Genomic DNA, 16231 nt, shown 5'->3' on the forward strand with positions numbered 1-16231 from the left:
GGCTAGGGTAGTCTGGCGCAAGTTCTCAGCCCTGCTTGCTCACTGCCTGGAAACAGACTTGGTGCTGTTGGGTGGGACACAGTGGGAGTGAGACTGGCCCTCTGGGTTGTGTGAGAGCTGGGTGAGGCCTGTGACTACCGGCTTTCTCCCACTTCCCTGACAACCTGCATGACACAGCAAAGGCAACCATAATCCTCCTAAGAACATAACTCCATTGACATGGGAACCTCACCCCCATCCCACACAGCAGCTGCAACAAGACCAGCCCAAGTAGTGTCTGAGCTCAGACATGCCTAGCTCTGCACCCACCTATTGGTCTTTCCCTATCCACCCTGGTAACTGAAGACAGAGCATATACTCTTGGGAGTTCTAGGGCCCCGCCCACCATCTGTTCCCCTGCATACTACCACAGCTGATGCCCTCTTGAAAGTGCCACCTCCAGGCAGGGGCCAACCAGCACAAAAACAGTGCATTAATCAACCAAAGCTAAGGACCCCCACAGAGTTCATTTCACCCCCCGCCACCTCCACCCAAGCAGGTGCCGGTATCCACAGCTGAGAGACCCACTGACAGTTCACATCACAGGACTCTGTGCAGGCAATCTCCAGTACCAGCCTGGAGCCTGGTAGAATTGCTTTGTGGCTACATCCAGAAGAGAGATAACAATCACTACAACTCAGCTCTCAGGGAGCCACATCCCTAGGAAAAGGGGGAGGGTACTACATCAAGGAAATACCTGGTGGGACAAAAGGAACTGAACAACAGCCTTGAACCCTAGACTTTCCCTCTGACAGAGCCTACACAAATGATAAGAAACCAGAAAACCAACTCTGGTCATATGACAAAACAAGGTTCTTTAACACCCCCCAAAAAATTACACTAGCTCTCCAGCAATGGATCCAAACCAAGAAGAAATATCTGATCTACCTGAAAAAGAATTCAGAAGTTTAGTTATTAAGCTAATCAGAGAGGCACCAGAGAAAGGGGAAGCCCAATGTAAGGAAATTTTAAAAAAAAAAGGTACAAGAAGTGAAGGGAGAAATATTCAATGAAATAGATAGCATGAATAAGAAACAATCAAAACTTCAAGAAACAATGGATACACCTACAGAAATGCAAAATGCTCTGGAAAGACTCAACAATAGAATAAAACAAGCAGAAGAAAGAACCTCAGAGCTCAAGGACAAGGTTTTTAAATTAACACAATCCAACAAAGACAAAAAAAAAAGGTTGAGAAAATATGAACAAAGCATCTAAGAAGTCTGAGATTATATTAAGTGACCAAACCTGAGAATAATTGGTGTTCCTGAGGAAGAAGAGATATTTAAAAGTTTGGAAAATATATTTGAGGGAATAATCAAAACTTCCCTGGCCTTGCTAGAGACCTAGACATTCAAATACAAGAAACTCAAAGAACACCTGGGAAATTCATCACAAAAAGATCATTGCCTAGGCACATTGTCATCAGGTTATCTAAAGTTAAGATGAAGGGAAGAATCTTAAGAGATGTGAGTCAAAAATATCAGGTAACCTATAAAGGAAAATCTATCATATTAATAGCATATTTCTCAGTAGAAACCCTGCAAGCTAGAAGGGATCAGGGGCCTATCTTCAGCTTCCTCAAACAAAACAATTATCAGCCTAAAATTTTGTACCCAGTGAAACTAAGCTTCATAAGTGAAGAAAAGATACAGTCTTTTCCATACAAACAAATGCTGAGAGAATTCGCCACCAGAAAGCCAGCACTACAAGAACTGCTAAAAGGAGCTCTAAGTCTTGAAACAAATCCTGGAAACATATCAGAACAGAACCTCTTTAAAGCATAAATCTTACGAGACTTACAAAACAAAAATACAAAAAAAAAAAAAAAAAAGCCATGGTATACACAGAACAAATAGCATGATGAATGGAATGGTACCTCACATGTCAATATTAACGTTGAATGTAAATGGCCTAAATGCTCAGCTTAAAAGATACAGCATTGCAGAATGGATAATAAGTCATCAACCAACCATCTGCTGCCTTCAAGAGACACACCTAACACATAAGGGATCACATAAACTTAAGGTAAATGGATGGAAAAACACATTCTATGCAAACAAATGGACACCAAAGGTGAGCAGGGTTTTTGGGGTTTTTTTTTGTTTGTTTGTTTGTTTTTAGATGGCATCTTGCTCTGTCACCAAGCTGGAGTGCAGTGGCACGATCTTGGGTCACTGCAACCTCTGCCTCCAGGGTTCAAATGATTCTCCTGACTTAGCCTCCCAAGTAGCTGGGACTCCAGGTGTGCAGCACCACACCCAGCTAATTTTTATATTTTTAGTAGAGACAGGGCTTTACCATGTTGGTCAGGATGGTCTCGATCTCTTGACCTCACGATTCGCCCACCTTGGCCTCCCAAAGTGCTGGGATTACAGGTGTGAGCCACTGCACCCAGCTAGGGGTAGCTATTCTTATATCACAAAAGAAACTTTAAAGCAACAGCAGTTGAAAAAGACAAAGAGGGGCACTATATAATGATAAAAGACTTTGCCCAACAGGAAAATATCACAATCCTAAATATACAGGCACCTAACACTGGAGCTGTTTATAAAACAATTACTAATAGACCTAAGAAATGAGATAGAAAGCAACACAATAATAGTGGGGAACTTCAATACTCCACTGACAGCACTAGCCACATCATCAAGACAGAAAGTCAACAAAGAAACAGTGGATTTAAACTATACCCTGGTGCAAATGGACTTAACAGATATTTACTGAAAATTCTACCCAACAACTGCATAATATATATTCTGTTTAACAGCACATGAAATTTTCTCCAAGATAGACCATATGATATGCCACAAAATGAGCCTTGATAAATTCAAGAAAATTGAAATTATATCAAGCACCCACTCAGACCACAGTGGAAAAAAACTGGAAATCAACTCCAAAAAAACCTTCAAAACCATGCAAATACATGGAAATTAAATAACCTGCTCCTCAATGATCATTGACTCAAGAATGAAATCAAGATAGATATTAAAAAATTCTTTGAACTGATTGACAATAGTGACACAACCTATCAAAACCCAGGGGATACAGCAAAGGCGGTGCTAAGAGGAAAGCTCATAGCCCTAAATGCCTACATCAAAAAGTCTGAAAAAGCACAAACAGACAATCTAGAGTAACACTTCAGGGAACTAGAGAAATAAGAACAAACCAAATGCAAACCCAGCAGAAGAAAGAAGATAACCAAGATCAGAGCAGAACTAAATGAAATTGAAACAAACAAACAAACAAAAAATACAAAAGGTAAATGAAACAAAAAGCTGGTTCTTTGAAAAGATAAATTGATAAATAATTAGGAAATAAGACAGATAAATTGATTAGAAAATAATTAGCAAATAAGATAAATAATTAGCAAATAAGACAAATAAATTGATAAATAGCAAATAATTAACCAAAAAGACAGAAAATCCATAAGAACATGAGTAGACCATTCTCAAAAGGGGATACACAAATGGCCCACAAACATATGAAAAAATGCTCAACATCACTAATGATCAGGAAAATGCAAATCAAAACCACAATGTGATACCACCTTACTCCGGCAAGAATGGCCATAATCAAAAACTGAAAAAATAATAGATGTTGGTGTGGATGCGGTGAACAGGCAACACTTCTAAAGCTGCTGGTGGGAATGTAAACTAGTACAACCACTATGGAAATCAGTGTGGATGTTCCTTAAAGAACTAAACGTAGAACTACCATTTGACCCAGAAATCCCACTACTGGGTATCTACCCTGAGTCACTATATGTAAAAGATACTTGCACAGGCATGTTTATAGCAGCACAATTTGCAATTCCAAAAACGTGGAACCAACCCAAGTTCCTATCAATCAGCAAGTGGATGAAGAACTGTGGTATAAGATGGAATACTACTCAGCCATAAAAAGGAATGAATTAATGGCATTCACAGCCACCCAGATGTGATTGGAGAACATTATTCTAAGTGAAGTAACTCAGGAATGAAAAGCAAACATCATATGTTGTCATGCATATGTGGAGCTAAGCTATGAGGATGAAAAGGCATAAGAAAAACACAATGGACCTTGGGGATTCACGGGGAAAGGAAGGGAAGGGAGTGAGGGATAAAAGACCACAAATTGGGTGCACTATACACTGCTCTTGTGATGGGTGCAACAAAATCTCACAGATCGCCACCAAAGAACTTACTCATGTAACCAAACACCATCTGTTCCCCAATAACCCATGGAAAATTAAATAAAATATGTATATATACACATTTGTTGAACAAATGAATGAGTTAAATACACACACACACAAAGAAGTCATACACACAGCCAACAAATATATAAAAGATATTCAACATTGCCAATCATCAGAGAAATGCAAATCAAAATCGCAATGAGATACCATCTCTCACCTGTCAGAATAGCTATTATTGAAAACTCAAAACAACAGATTCTGGCAAGGCTGTGGAGAAAAGTGTACAATTATACACTGTTGGTTTGAAATGCAAATGAGTTCAGGCACTGTGGAAAACAGTTTGGAGATTTCTCAAACAACTTAAAACAGAACTACTATTTGGCTCAGCAATCCCATTACTGGGTATATACTCAAAGGAAAATATATCATTATACCAAAAAGACACATGCACTCATATGTTAATCACCACACTGTTCACAATAGCAACGAGATGAAATCAAGTAAGGTGCCCATCAATAGTGGACTGGGTAAAGAAAATGTGATATATATATCATGGAATCCTATTCAGCAATAAAAATGAATGGAGTCATGTCCTTTGCAGGAGCATGAATGGAACTGGAGGCCATCCTAAATGAATTAATGCAGGAACAGAAAACCAAAATACTGCGCATTCTCATTCATAAGTGGGAGCTAAACATTGAGCACACATGGACGCAAACGTGGGAACAATAGACACTGTGTACTACTAGAGGGGAGAGGGAAAGAGGGGGTTATAGGTTAGAAAACTACCAATTGTTACCATGCTTACTACCTGGGTACAATATACCCATGTAACAAACCTGCATATGTATCCCTTGTATCCAGAATAAAAGTTGAAATTCGTAAAAAGCCAAAAAAAAAAGAGGATATACATTTTCATCTGCATGTGGCACATACTTCAAATTTGACCACACAATCAAGAATAAAACAATTCTCAACAAATTGAAAGAATGCAAAATCATACCAACCATGCTCTTTGAACACAGTGCAATAAAAATAGAAATAAATACTAAGAAGATCTCTCAAAACCATACAATTACATAGAAATTAACCTGCTTCTGAATGAGTTTTGGGTAAAAAATAAAATTCAGGCAGAAATCAGGTGTTACTTGAAATTAGTGAAATTATTGAAAAACAGATGAAAATATACCAGAATATCTAGGACACAACTAAAGCAGATTTAACAGGAAAGTATGTAGTACTAAATGCCCATATCAAAAAGTTAGAAAGACTTCAAATTAACAATCTAATATCACACCTAGGGTAACTAAAAAACCAGTGCAAACAAATACCAAAACTAGCAGAAGAGAAGAAATAAGCAAAATCAGAGCTAAGCTGAAGAAAAGTAGGATGCAAAAAAATATACAAAACGTCAATGAAACCATAAATTGGTTCTATTAAAAATAAACAATATTAATAGACCATAGCTAGCCTAATAAAGAAAAAGAGAGAGAAGACTGAAATAAACACAATCAGAAATAACAAAGTGGACATCACCACTGACCTCACAGAAATACAGAAAACCCTCAGAGACTATTTTGAACACCTCTATGTACCCAAATAGAAAACCAAGAAGAAATGCATACATTCCTGGAAACATACAGCCTCCCAAGTTTGAACCAGAAGAAATTGAACCCTAAACAGAGTAATAATTTCCAAAATTGAATCACTAATAAAAAGCCTATCAATCAGAAAAAGCCCTGGTCAGATGAATTCACAGCTGAATTCTTCCAGACATATAAAGAACAGCTGGAATCAATCATATGAAAACTATTACAACAAATTGAGGAAGACAGACTTCACCCTAACTCATTGTATAAGGCCAGCATCATCCTGATGCCAATAACTGGCAAAGACAAAACAAAAAAAGAACACTTCAGGCCAATATCCCTGATGAACATACATCAAAAATCCTCAGGAAAATACAAGCAGAAAAAATTCAGCAGCACATCAAAAAGCTAATCCACCATGATCAAGTAGGCTTTATGTCTAGGATACAAGGCTGGTTAAATATATGCAGATCAATAAATCTGATTCATCAAATAAACAGAACTAAAAACCAAAATCACATGATCATCTCAATAGACAGAGAAAAGATTTAGATACAAGTCAACATCCTTTCAGGTTAAAAACCCTCAACTAGGCATTGAGGGACAATACCTCAAAATAGTGAGTCATCTATGAAAATCCCATATCCAATATCATACTGAGCAGGCAAAAATTAGAAGCGTTCCCCTGGAAAACTGGCACAAGACATGGATGCCCACTCTCACCACTCCTATTCAACATTGTTCTAAAAGTCTTACCCGAGCAATCAGGCAAGAGAAAAAAATAAAATACATCCAAATAGGAAGAGAAGACAAACTGTCTCTCTTCACAGATGATATGACTTTATACATAGAAAACCCTATAGTCTCTGCCCAAAAGCCTCTAGAAGTGATAAACAACTTCAGTAGACTTGTAACATACAAAATCAATGTGCAAATGTCAGTTGCATTTCTATACATCAACAATAGTCAAGCTGAGATCTAAATCAAGAACACAATCCCATTCACAAAAGCGGCAACAAAATAAAACACCCTGGAATAGATCTAACCAGGGAGGTGAATGACATCCACAATGAAAATTACAAAACACTTCTGAAAGAAATCAGAGATGACACAAGTGGAAAACATTCCATGCTCATGGATAGGAAGAATTAATATTGTTAAAATGTACATACTGCTCAAAGCAATTTACAGAAATGTTATTCCTTTCAAGCTACCAATGGCATTTTTAACAGAAGTGGAGAAACCTATTTTAAAATTTATATGGAATGAATAGAGCCTGAATAGCCAAAGCAATCTTAAGCCAAAATAACAAACCAGAAGGCATCACATTACCTGACTTAAAACTATACTACAAGGCTACGCTAAGCAAAAAACCATGGTACTGGTACAAAAACAGACACTCAGAATAATGGAACAGGTTAATGAACCCAGAAATAAAGCCACACACCTACAACCACCTAATCTTTGACAAAGTCTCCAAATGCAAGCAATGGGGAAAGGACTGCCTATAAAATAAATGGCACTGGCATATCTGGCTAGTCATATGCAGAAGACTGAAACTAGACCCCTTCCTTTCCCTAACATTAATTCAAAAATCAACTCAAAATGAATTAAAGAATTAAATGTAAAACCCAAACCTATACAAACCCTAGAAGAAATCATAGGAAATACCATTCTGGATATAGGCCTTGGCAAAGATTTCATCACAAAGACTCCAAAAGCAATTGTAACAAAAACAAAAATTGATCAATTGTTCCTAATTAAACTAAACAGTTTCTGCACTGCAAAATAAACTATCAATAGAGTAATAAACAGACAAGCTAAAGAATAGGAGAAAATTTTTTCAAACCATGCATCTGACAAAAGTCTACCATCCCAAATCTATAAGGAACCTAAACAAATTAACAAGCAAAAAACAAAAAAAAGTTATTAAAAATGGGCAAATGACATGAACAGACACTTCTTAAAAGAAGACATACACGTGGTCCACAAGCATATAAAAGAAGTAAACATCACTGATTAGAAAAGAAATGCAAATCAAAACCAAAGAAATGCAAATCGAAACCACAATGAGATACCATCTCACACTACTCAGAGTGGCTATTATTAAAAAGTCAAAATATAACAAATTCTGTTGAGGTTTCAGAGAAAACAGAGTACTTATACACTGCAAGTGGGAATGTAAATTAGTTCATACACTGTGGAAAGAAGTTTGGAGATTTTTCAAGGAACATACAAAACTACCATTCTACCCAGCAATCCTATTTTGGGGTATATATCCAAAGGAATGTAAATTGTTCTACCATAAAGACAGACGCACACATAGTTTCATTTGCGGCACTATTAACAATAGAAAAAACATGGAATCAACCTAAATGCCCATCAATATTGGACTAACGAAAATGTGGTACATATGCCCCACGGAATACCACGCTGTCAGAACACAAATGAGATAATGTCCTTGGCAGCAACATGGATGGAGCTGGAGGTCATTATCTTAAGAACATTAACGCAAAAAGAGAAAGCTAAATATCACACGTTCTCACTTATACATGAGAGCTAAACACTGACTGCACCTGGACACAAAGAAGAGGACAAGACACCTGGGCCTCCTTCAGCATTGGGTGTGCGAGGATGGTGAGGATCAAAAAACTACCTATCAGGTATGATGCTATTGCCTGGATGGTGAAATAATCTGCCCACCAAGGCCCCATTTCTCTAAGTTGACATGTGTCTGGTCATCTCACATAATCCCTGAACCTTGAATGAAATTTGGAAATAAAAAGAAATTAAAAATATTTAAAAATAAAAAAAAATCTAGGATGTGGAAAAAAAATAGAAAGACTACAGTAGAAATTAATAAAATAGAAAGAAATGCAATACAATGTATCAGCTAAACCAAGCATTTATTATTTGCAAAGAGTAATAAAATTGATATGTCTTTTTTTGAGACGGAGTCTCCCTCTGTCACCCAGGCTAGAGTGTAATGGCGCTCTCTTGGCTCACTGGAACCTCTTTCTCCCAGGTTCAAGTGATTGTAGTGCCTAAGCCTCCCTAGTAGCTTGGATTACAGGCATGTGCCACCACAGCTGGCTAGTTTTTGAATTTTTAGGAGAGATGGGGTTTCACCATGTTGGCCAGGCTGGTCTCTAACTCTTGGCCTCAAAAGATCCAGCTACCTTGGCCTCCAAAAGTGCTGGGATTACAGGTATGAGCCACCATGCCAGGCCAAAAATTGATATGCCTTTGGCAAGATGATTAAGATGAAAAAAGTGAAGGCATAAACAATACTAGTAATAAAAATTGGCACCTAAATATGATGCTATAGACATTATAAAGATAATAAAACTTATTTTTAACTATATTACATCAACAAATTTTGATACTTCATATGCGATGGACAACTCCTTGAAAACTATTGCTTATCAAAGTAACTCACAAAGAGCCACAGCTTATGAGTAGCTGTATAACTTTCATTAAATTGAATGAGAAGTCAAAAATCGTCCACTCCCAAATCTGAGGTCAATCAACTTTATAAGTTCTACTGAACTTTCAGTGAAGCCAGTACTACCATAATACCTAAAGTTTTTCATAATATATAACACTTGCATAACTATGATTCTAAAACCTGAGAAAAATAATGTGAGAAAAATGTACTAACCAATATCATTCATGCATATATAGACTGTTTTTTTACCGTTTGTATTTGTGGGTGCATATGCAGGTTAGTTTCCTGAGTGCACTGCCTAATTGCTGAGGTCTGGGATACAAATGACCCCATCAGCCAGATAATGAGCACTGTAGGCAAAATATTTAAATAAAATAATAGCGAAGTGAATCCAGCAAGTTAGATTTAATTGAGGAACATAAGACTGGTAGGTCATTAGAAAATCAATTGAAGTAATTCACCACTTTAATAATTTTAAAAAACCTTGCACTCCACAACCCATCATGGAATGGGCAAGCTGATCCAATTGAAAAAACAATTGGTGAAGTAACTGTTTTAAAATAGTTAAAATAGTTTGTAATCAATGTCTGGTTTTTGTAATGCAAAATCCTTGGAAGAAAATAAAAACTTCAGGTGGTGCATTTCCACAACCTGAAGGATAATTTGAATATTTAGTGATAGAATTTATTCAGTTGCCACCTTCATCTTTATTTAAGTTAATAGTAAATATTAAACTATGTGTTTATATACTTGAAATGGTCTGAATGCTTTTTGGTTAGACAGAAGCTTTTACATGTAGGAGCACTGATGCTGTGAGAGTGGCTGGAAAGCTTTTGGAAGGTATGTTGCCGTCCCTTTATGGGGAATCCCTGGAGAAAATTTCAGTGACAGAAAAACCCATTTTAGGCCAGGCGCAGTGGCTCACACCTGTAATCCTAGCACTTTGGGAGGCCGAGGTGGGTGGATCACGAGATCAGGAGATTGAGACCATCCTGGCTGACACGGTGAAACCCCATCTCTACTAAAAATATGAAAAAAAAATTAGCCAGGCGTGGTGGTGGGCACCTGTAGTCCCAGCTACTCGGGAGGCTGAGGCAGGAGAATGGTGTGAATCCAGGAGGCAGAGCTTACAGTGAGCCGAGATCGCGCCACTGTACTCCAGCCTGGGAGACAGAGCGAGACTCCATCTCAAAAAAAAAAAAACAAAAAAAACAAAACAAAAAACCATTTTACTGGGCAAGTTATAAGGTATTACGGATGCATTATGCCAGAGTGTATTTTCATTAAGTAAACAAAGCTTTTTGTGGCCCACGAGCTGATGAAAACCAGGCCTCTCAAAATCTAGAACCTTGGAGACTGGGCATTCTGGAAATGACATCAGAGAGACTGCCCTTGAAACTCATTAGAAAGAATCCTACCCACTGAGATTCAAGATAACGTTGAAATCCAATGTAAGGAAGCTAAGAATCACAATAAAATGATATAGGAGCTGACAGGCAAAATAGTCAGTATAGAAAAGAACCATAACTGACCTGATATGGCTGAAAAACACTACAATAATTTCATAACACCATCTTAAGTATTAACAGTGGAATAGACCAAGCTGAGGAAAGAATCCCAGAGTTTGAAGACCAGATTTTTAAAATAAGAAAGTCAGGCAAGAATAAAGAAAAAAGAATAGAAAAGAACAAACAAAACCTCCAAGAAATATGGGATTATGTAAAGAGACAGAATCTATGACTCATTGGTGTTCCTAAAAGAGATGAGGAGAATGGAAGCAACTTGGAAAACATTTCAGGATATTACCAATGAGAATTTCCCCAATCTAGCTAGAGAGGCTAACATTCAAATTCAGGAAATGCAGAGCACCTCAGCAAAATACTTTACAAGACCATCCCCAAGACACATAATCATAAGATTCTCCAAAGTTGAAATGAAAAAAAATACATAGTAGAGGCGACTAGAAAGAAAGGACAGGTCATCTATAAAGGGAAGCTCATAAGACTAATAGTGGACCACTCAGCAGAAACCCTGCAAGCCAGAAGAGATTAGGGGCCTTTATTGAACATTCTCAAAGAAAAGAAATTCCTACCAAGAATTTCCTATCTAAGAAAAACCAAGCTTCAGAAATGAAGGAGAAATAAGACATCTTTTTTAGACAAGCAAATGTTGAGGAAATTTGTTACTACCAGACCTGCCTTACAAGAGCTCCTGAAAGCAGCACTAAATATGAAAAGGAAAGACATTACCAGCCACTAAAAAACATGCTATAGGACACAGACCAATGACACCGTAAAGCAACCAGACAAACAAGTCGGCATAATGAACAACTAACAGCACAATGACAGGATCAAATCCATAATATCACTACTAACATTGAATGTAAATGGACTAAATGACCCAATTAAAAGGCACAGAGTGGCAAGCTGGATAAAGAACCAAGACCCAAGGGTATCTTCATGAGACCCATGTAACATGCAGTGACAACCATAGGCTCAAAATAAGGTGACAAAGAAAAATCTACCAAGCAAAAAGCAAACAGAAAAAAAGCAGGGGTTGCAATCCTGATTTCAGACAAAACAGACTTTAAGTCAACAAAAATTTTAAAAGACAAAGAGGGCATTACATAATGATAAAGGGTTCAATTCAACAAGAAAAGCTAACTGTCCTAAACATATATGCACCCAACACAGGAGCACCCAGATTCTTTTTTTTTTTTTTTTCTGAGACAGAGTCTTGCTCTTGTCACCCAGGGAGAGTGCAGTGGTGCAATCTCTACTCATTGCGACCTCCGCCTCCCAGGTTCAAGTGATTCTCCTGCCTCAGCCTCTCGAGTAGCTGAGATTACAGGCACCGGCCACCATGCCCAGCTAATTTTTGTATTTTTAGTAGAGACGGGGTTTCATGATGTTGACCAGGCTGGTCTTGAACTCTTGGCCTGAGGTGGTTCACCCGCCTCGGCCTCCCAAAGTGTTGGAATTACAGGCGTGAGCCACCACGCCTGGCCCATAAACAAGTTCTTAGAGACATTCAAAGAGACTTAGATTTCCACACAATAATAGTGAGAGACTTTGACACCCCACTGACAATATTAGACAGATCATTGAGGCAGAAAATTAACAAAGATATTAACTCAAAACAGGACTAAGTGGATCTATACATCTAAGATCTAAGACATCTATAGAATTATCCACTGAAAAACAACAGAATGTACATTCTTCTCATCTGTACATGGCACATACTCTAAAATAGACCACAAAATCAGACATTAAACAATCCTCAGCAAATTAAAAAAAAATCCAGACCCTCAGACCACAGCACAATAAAAGTAGAATTCAATATGAACAAAATAGCTCATAACCATATATTTACATAAAAATTAAACAACTCACTTCTGAATGACTTCTGGGTAGATAATAAAATTGAGGCAGGAATCAAGAACTTCTTTGAAGTGAATGAGAACAAATATACAACATACCAGAATCTCTAAGACACAGCTAATGAAGTGTTAAGAGGGAAATTTATAGCACTAAATACCGACATCGAAAAGTGAAACAGATCTCAAGTTAACAGTCTAACATCACAGCAAAAAGAACTAGAGAGGCAAGAGCAAAGCAATCCAAAAGCTAGCAGAAAACAAGAAATAACCCAAATTAGAGCTGAAGTGAAAGAAACAGAGAAATTAAAAGCCATTCAAAAGACCAACAGAACCAGGAACTGATGTTTTGAAAAAATTAATAAGATAGGCTGTTAGACTAACAAAAAAGAAAATGAAGAAGATTAAAATAAACACAATCAGAAATGCCAAAGATCTTACCACTGACTCCAGAGAAATACAAATAACTATCAGAGACTATTATGAAAACCCCTATGCACACATACTAGAAAATCAAGAAGAAATGGATAAATTCCTGGACACATACACCTTCCCAAAATTGAAGCAGGAAAAAATTGAATCCCTGAACAGACCAATAATGAGATTCAAAATGAATCAGTAATAAATAGCCTACTAATCAAAAAAAGCCCTGAACCAGACAGATTCACAGCTGAATTCTACCAAAGTACAAAAAAAGATCTGGTACCATTCTTATTGAAATTATTACAAAAAAAATTGAGGATGAAGGACTCCTCCCCAATTCATTCTATAAGTACCACCCTGATACCAAAACCTGGCAGAGTCATACACGAAAAATATAACTTCAGGCCAATATCCTTGATGAACATTGACGCAAATATCCTCCTCAACCAAATAGTAGCAAACGGAATCCAGCAGCACATCGAAAAGTGAATCTACCACGATCTAAGTAAGCTTCATCCCTGGGATGTAATGTTGGTTCATCATATGTAAATCAATAAACGTAATTCATCACATTAACAGAAAAAAAAATCCCATATGATCTTAATAGAGACAGAAAAGACTTTTAATAAAATTCAACATCCATTCACATTAAAAGCTCTCAGCATACTAGCTATTGAAGGAACATACCTCAAAACAATAAGAGCCATTTATGACAAACCCACAGCCAACATCATACTGAATGGCCAAAAGCTAAAAGCGTCCCCCTTGAAAACTGGAACAATACAAGGATGCCCTCTCTCACCAGTCCTATTCCACATAATATTGGAAGTCCTAACCAGAGCTATCAGGCAAGAGAAAGAAATAAAGTGCATCCAAATAGGAAGTCAAACTATCCTTGTTTGAAGATGACTAATTCTATATCTAGAAAACACCATAGTCTCAGCCCAAAATCTCCTTGAGCTGATAAGCAACATCAGCAAAGTCCCAGGATACAAAATCAATATACAAAAATCACTACTATTTTTATACACTAACAACAGCCAAGCAGAGGCACAAATCAGGAGCACAATCCCACTCACAATTGCCACAAAAATAATAAAATACCTAGAAATATACCTAATGAGGGAGGTGAAAAATCTCTACAAGTAGAATTACAAAACACTGCTCAAATAAATCAGAAATGAAAAAAAAAAATTCCATGCTCATGGATAGGAAGAATCAAGATCCCTAAAATGGCCATACTGCACAAAGCAATTTATAGATTCAATGCTATTCTTATCAAACTACTAATGATATTCTTCACTATAAAAAAGATTTTAAAATTCATTTGGAATAATTAAAAAAAAAAAACAGCCTGAATAGCCAAGGCAATCCTAAGCAAAAAGAATGAAGTAGGAGACATCATGCTACCCGACTTCAAACTATACTATGGGGCTACAGCAACTAAAACAGCATGGAACTGGTACAAAAATAGACACATAGACCAATAGAACAAAATAGAGAGCCCAGAAATAAGGCCACACACCTACAACTATCTGATCTTCAACAAGGCTGACAAAAGCAATTGGGAAAGGACTCCCTATTCAATAAATGGTGCTAGAATAATTAGCTAGCCATATGCAGAAGATTGAAAGTGGATTCTTTCCTTACATCATACACAAAAAGTAACTCGAGATGGATTAATGACTTAAATGTAAAATCCAAAATTATTTTTAAAAAACCTGGAAGACAACCTAGGCCATACCATTCTGCACATAGGAACTCACAAAGATTTAATGATGAAGATGCCAAAAGCAACTGCAACAAAAGCAAAAAATTATAAATGAGATCTAATTACACTAAAGAGCTCCTGCACAGCAAAAAATAAATTATCACCAAGCAGACAACCTACAGAATTTGAGAAAATATTTGAAAACTATGCATCTAACAAAGGTCCAATATCCAGTATCTATAAGGAACTTAAACAAATTTACAAGAAAAAAACAAACAACTCCATTAAAAAGTGGACAAAGGACACGAAGATAAACTTTTCAAAAGAAGACATACACGCAGCCAACAATCATATGAAAAAAAATATCAATATCACCTATCATTAAAGAAATGCAAATCAAAACCACAATGAGATACCATCTCACAACAATTATAATGGAAAACACATGCACACATATGTTCACTGCAGCACTATTCACAATAGCAAGGACAAGGAATCAACCTAAATGACCACCAATGACAGATTGGTTGAAAAAACCGTGGTACTTATACATCATGGAATACTATGCAGTCATAACAGAGAATGAGGTCATGTGCTTTGCAACAACATGGATAAAGCTGGAGGCCATTATCCTTAGCAAACTAACGCAGGAACAGAAAAACAAATACTGTGTGTTCTCACTTATAAGTGAGAGCTAAATTATGAGAACAGATGGACATAAAGAGAGAAACACCAGACACTGAGGCCTAACAAATGGTAAAGGCTGGGAGGAGGGAGAGGAGCAGAAAAAATAACTAATGGGTGCTAAGTTTAGTATCTGGGTGACAAAATAATCTTTACATCAAACTCCCATTACACTAGCTTACCTGTATTACAAGCCTACACATGTACCCCGAATCTAAAATAATTTTATTTATTTATTTATTTTTGAGATGGAGTCTCCCTCTGTTACCCAGGCTGGAGTGCAGTGGCATGATCTCGGCTCACTGCAACCTCTGCCTGCTGGGTTCAAGCGATTCTGTCTCAGCCTCCCAAGCAACTGGGATTACAGGCACAAACCACCATGCCTAGCTAAACTTTTTTTGTATTTTTAGTAGAAATGAGGTTTTGCCATGTTGGCCAGGCTGGTCTCTAACTCCCGACCTCAGGTAATCAGCCTGCCTCGGCCTCCCAAAATGCTCGGATTACAGGCGTGAGCCACCGCGCTCTGCCTAAAATAATTTTTTTAATTAAAAGAACCCTACCAAGTTTTTTTCTCCACCCTCACCACAGCAAAGCTCAAGAGACTCGAATCTTGGGTCTACAAGTCACAACTTAAGAGGGCCCCTCCAGGCTCCTGGAACTGCACACCTGTTGGAGACTCTAAGGTAAAGCTAACCAAAGAAATTCTTTCCCAGAAACAGATGGCCTGGTAATACATGGACAGCTTTCCTAAGATCATGGACCAAGATTTCTCTGCAATTATGAA

Source organism: Pongo abelii, chromosome X, assembly GCF_028885655.2.
Source record: "Pongo abelii isolate AG06213 chromosome X, NHGRI_mPonAbe1-v2.0_pri, whole genome shotgun sequence".
Taxonomy (NCBI): Eukaryota; Metazoa; Chordata; class Mammalia; order Primates; family Hominidae; genus Pongo; species Pongo abelii.